Genomic DNA, 5440 nt, shown 5'->3' on the forward strand with positions numbered 1-5440 from the left:
GCCCCAAAATGCACACACGACTTTTATTTCTCCTGCTGTTATCGTTTCTTCTCTTTACAAATTCTTCAACGCTGAGAATACTGAAAACGGCATCCCAGACGACAGTACTGTTTCCATACGCGAATTTAGCTGCCCTTGGAAAGTGGCTCGCTCAGGAGGCCTGTTAGTCTGAAACTATAAGGACAGAGTTATGAACATAGATGACAAAGATCCCGGAAAGAACAAACATTTCGCAGATGCAGACACAGAAAGACGTCATGAAGATTGCGATGCTTCAAAAGATACAGACTGTGACGATGACTGTGACGTCGTACGTCATTCACATATATATACCGAGACGTCATTTATTCACGACTTTTTTCCGTGACCTTTCGGATTTCATGGGGGCTGCCATTTTGTTCTCATCTCCTCAGTGTGTTCCGGTCTGAAACCGGTTTAAAACACCACTAGGCGGAAACCCCAAAACAATGACGGCCGCCTTTTTCGAAATAACATTTTCAGAGATTGTACACAAAAACAACGCCCGAACGGAAAGACAGAATGTGTCTTTCGCTAGATTGCAAGTCAGGCTTTTCACTTTTCCGATGAAGACAACCGCTGAGAGTGAAGAAACGACGCTGTTCGACTTCAAAATCTCCAGTCGCAGACGACCTTCGCTTTCGCAGTACAGTCTATAGGCAGGTGCAATGTTACTCATTTTGATCAGCTCGTTTACGTATATTTTTTGCATTCAGATCAATTAGAATGATTGGAATCAAAGCAGGAATAACTTCGGCATGCAAATGCATTTATTTGGCGAAATCAGTACAACAGTAAGCTAGATTTTTTCCCTTCAGTTTGTTTGCGTGACTGAATTTTGTCTTCAAGAATGTACCACTTGCTTGATTTTGATTGTTTGTTCAGCTCATTGGCACGAAATGCATCTTGCAAAATATCAATTTGTTGAATGAAAACGGAATAAGTGACGTTCTAACATTTATCTGCTTGCAAAAACAATCGCGAGGATAGATCTATCTGCTTCATTGACAGACAGATTTTCATTGAATTTAAAAAGCATGACTCGGTTTGCAGGCTCTCCGATTAGATCTATCTAGTGTTTGTGTTCTTAGATTTATTGGCCATGTGGGCTGTTTACGATCATAACACAGTGTTGGTTTGTGCTGGTGCAATCTGCAGATCAAAGGGGATTGACCACATGGTGATGCAGTGATCAATGCAACTTGTGTTCACCACTCAATGCCTTCTACCAATCTCAATGGCAAAACGAAAGGTACAGTAACATGCTTGTGATTTCACATTATGTAATGTCTCTGGCGATCAACATAGTTTTTAACTCTAGTCTAACTGATCATGCTTATTACTATTAGTATTAGTATTCAATTACATACGATATATTCTCCGCCCCAGCTTCACCCTCACCCCATAGCACTGCCAATCAGCCTCTACACTACAGTCCAACAACTACACCTCTAAAAGCCCCCCCCCCCCCCCCCCCCCCTACCCTACCCTCCGTGCAACATATGGTCATAGGGAGTGCTCTAATTGTTCCAGAACATACCCGACCACACTCATACACAGGAACTTTTTTTTCAGTCTCCATCAGGGCTGTCACCTAATATATGCAGACAGGTGTCACGGACGTTTTAGCAGCCACTGTACCACACATGTCATAAGGTAAATATAGGTATGTTAGTATATTTACAAACTGTTCACTCTGTTGGTTTTTCTTGCAGCATTTATTCAGAAACTCTGTAAATTGTGGCAATTACATATGCAGACGTTCAACTTATTATTGAAGAAATGGTTTATTAAGTATTTGAATTTTGATCATGTGATCAGAGAAACAGTTTCTTGAACAGCTAAGCTACAAGTGAAGTACAAGGACAACAACATAAACAGGTGACTGGAGACTCAGGCATTGTTTTGTTTTTAAATATGCACAGCAATGTTTACTCAGTACTGGGGGGGGGGGGGGGTGGATTTAAAGTGTTCTTTTGGCTTCCAGAGAGGTGCTACGCCTGTTAAGATGGAAATGAAATAGAATAGTTGATGGTAAGGGTTATCACAAAACAGCAAGGATAATGTTGCATGCCTGTATTTTCAGTTTGTGTTTTAAAAAAAATTAAATACTAGTTTTCTGATTAGCTATAATTCACTTGAGAATATTATAAGATGCTACCTTTTTTAATTTTTTTTTTATAAGATTAGCTCATTGAGTCTGACAGGAACATAATTGAGGAATGCTTATAATTTCTTGGCCAGCTAAAAAAAAATTAAAACCCTTGAAATGAAGTTTACGCAGGTTAGATGTGAGGATATCTTAATTGGGATAATGCATTTACCAGTAATTACAACGAGAGATTTACTTAGAAGTCATTCATAAACAATAATTATGATTACAATCACAGAGTAAGGGGAAACATGGCCTTTGGTCTGGAACAGTAGCTGGAATGGTCTACTTGTCAAACCTGCCTGAATGTGCTTTTTTATTTTTGTATACCTAGTGTGAACGACGTTTAGGTATTTGCAGACTAATTATTGTATTGCTGTTGTTTGTTTGTGAGTTATGTTATGGTGTGTCCTAAATTGGTCGGAATTTGTTGTGTAACAGTATGTTCTCATTTGTAATTTGTTTCTCCATGACCCCAGAGGAACAGACTTCATATTAAAACCTTGAGACCCTGAAAATACTTGCATACTAAATTTTTTATTTTTTATTGGGGATAGGCAAGCTCTTGAATTCTTCAAGCCTTGAGAAACTTTCCAGTCTGATATACATGTACCAGAAAAAAGTGTGATCCTAACAATAACATGAATACTTAATTCAATATGTGCAGGAGCTACTTCGGCAGACCCATATGGCTAGTATCACAATGCAGGGAAGGTGAGTTCATTGATTTATGTTTTTTCCACCTTTTCTGTGTTTGATGTCAGCCGTGATTACCCAATGAGAACTTCAAAACATGTTGCTGACTTGCGAAAACCCAACCATCACATCTGATGTAGTTGTGTAGCCCATCTAGAGGATAGAACATCTAATTTCGTGATAGCATAGCAATGTTGTGTACCTGACTAAATCTCTGCACATCACAGTGAAGTCTTACTTTATGATCATATGATTCAATACCCCCCCCCCCCCTCCCCCCGACTAAACAACGAAGAGCAGGCACTACACACTCACATAACTACCAACTCCACAATGTCATTTCAGAATCAAGCAATCAGGAGAATGAAAGGATTCACCAGTGCTCCGCCACTCGGTTGGATAGCCATCACTATGCACAACAAAATCCATTATTGAGGGTTTCTTGGTCGTTTCTGAAGCTAGGGCTTGGAAGCTTCACATACAAATATTCCTAAGAAAAATCCTTGTCCTTGAGTAAGATTCCCAGTGAATGGGGCCGAAAACAACAAAAATGAATACTATTTTTTTTTAATCAAAACATTGTTAAATTTGTTATCTTACTCATTGTGAAAGTCTGACCAAATCTGCGACATTGAGGCAAACAAGTTGGGGTGGGCCTTTAACTAAATACTCTGAAACCAGCAGCTGCTTTGAGTAATTGTATGTGTGTTGTCATTATGTACTGCTTGCACTAAATGCATTTTCTTTATCTCCTCAGAATCGAGCCACCCAGAGAAAGACCATTGACATGCAGGGCGCATAGTAAAACATATAGAATTATGGCGTGCAAGTCGGTCGACAGGTGCCAGCCATTATCATCATAACAAGCAATGCAGATCATAGTTCCTTATGTTTTATGTTGTGCACAAGTCCCTAGATCTGCTTTAATTTTAATGTAGAATTTCATTATCAGATAATTTGAAACATTTTGTTTAATTAAATTGTAAATACGTCCAAGTCAATTTGCAGCATTTTTTCTTTATTGTTCTTCTATATACCCTTAAAACTAACACATAGTAAAAACAAGAAATGTTTGTTCAAGGGAGATCATCTAAAGCTTTTTTTTTAAATCTGTAAAATTGCATAGTGACATCCTCCAAAAATAAAATGTCTTAAGAATAAAGGTATCTACACGGGTTGTCTACCTATTTCTTGATAGCTTTGCTTTTAAGTATAACTTTTTTTCTCAGAATATTTTTTTAAGAAGTTTTATTCAAGGGAGGCAATACAAAATATTTACAAATATGTGTCCAATTGTGTGCTTACAAATATTAACATTTCTTGTAGCCCCAAGAAGTGTGTTTTGTCTTGTAACTATTGTGATTTGAGAGCTTTAGCACTGAATGCTTTGCATCCTAGTGTGAATAGCATTGTAAAGCTTGCCTCTTGCTAATTTAGAGCAGTAGAATAGAAAGCAGCCTACTCCACAATCTTCTTTCATATTCTGTGCATACTCCTTGACAAGAGAACCACGAGATTTGTTTTTATTCCGATGTTGCCTTTTCTATTCAATTAAATACTTAAATCCTACGTGCAACACAAACCTTTTTTGTGTTGGTTTGTTTGTTTATTTTTATATTTTGTAAGTATAGACCGTACTAGAGACCAGTCTTTCACCGCCGTATGATTGATCTGGAAATCTCCGCTAAGCAGTTCAATAACATAATTAGTACATGGCTAAAGCATTTTTGCTACTCCACTCAAAATATGTCTAACTACGCACTCGTACTCTCTCCCTAACATAACACTTGTTCATGCAAAATTGTTTGCGGATCAGTAAAATTTGCGTGAAATATTGAATTGCGAATTGTTTTTAATTTTTGTTGTTGAAAATTACGTAATCTTCAAAATAGATGAGTGTTTACTGAAGCGATAAACTATTTATACAAGTTAATAAGAATGGTTTGTAAGATCAAATACAAACCAGCAATACAACTGCTGTCGATAGATTACCCCCCTTGACTTCTCTGTCTGTTGGGTCAAACTACGCCAGACATTTCTCTTCTAGTGGCTCCATAGCATGAGATACAGGCTCCGAGGCAGAAACTGCTTCGTTCTGAACTTGAATACATCGGTTCCTCTCAGTTACATAGTCTTTTAATTCCTTCTGTCGTTTCAATGCAACAGGTAATCAAGCCTGTGAGTGTTGCATACTGTATCAAGTTCTGGTGTATTAGCGATCGAAAAGTTTACGAGGTAGTTGCAGAATCGATGTTTGTACGTACCTTTCTGGTCAGTTATCAGGAGATAAAAATTAAAAACAAATGACATGTATGCAACATAAGAGGCTAAAAGGCTAAGAAACTTGATGCCTCATCTGTCTCGGTTGCTAGTCTTCATCGTTCATACTCATAGCATATATATATATAGCAATACCATTTGTTGTGTAGAATCAATGTTATTTTTTTCTGAAATAAAATATTCACGAAGAGGGTTCGATTCTGATCGAGTGAATATGTGTGTCAAAAGCTGAATAAAACAATGCGTTTGTCTTTGACTGGTGAAGTAGAGCTGAAGCTTTTTGTGCTGGATGTA

At 37.8% G+C, this 5440-nt stretch overlaps 1 long non-coding RNA gene across 1 annotated transcript; it reads left to right on the top strand.

Annotated features, from left to right (window-relative positions):
• Positions 1 to 348: 348 nt before the first annotated feature.
• On the top strand, positions 349 to 4614 carry LOC138959257 (uncharacterized). The gene is made up of 5 exons (XR_011453675.1): positions 349 to 677; positions 1177 to 1270; positions 1594 to 1674; positions 2838 to 2884; positions 3624 to 4614. It is a non-coding gene; the product is annotated as an uncharacterized lncRNA (long non-coding RNA).
• Positions 4615 to 5440: the final 826 nt, after the last annotated feature.

The sequence above is a fragment of the Littorina saxatilis genome, linkage group LG2 (assembly GCF_037325665.1).
Source record: "Littorina saxatilis isolate snail1 linkage group LG2, US_GU_Lsax_2.0, whole genome shotgun sequence".
Lineage (NCBI taxonomy): Eukaryota > Metazoa > Mollusca > Gastropoda > Littorinimorpha > Littorinidae > Littorina > Littorina saxatilis.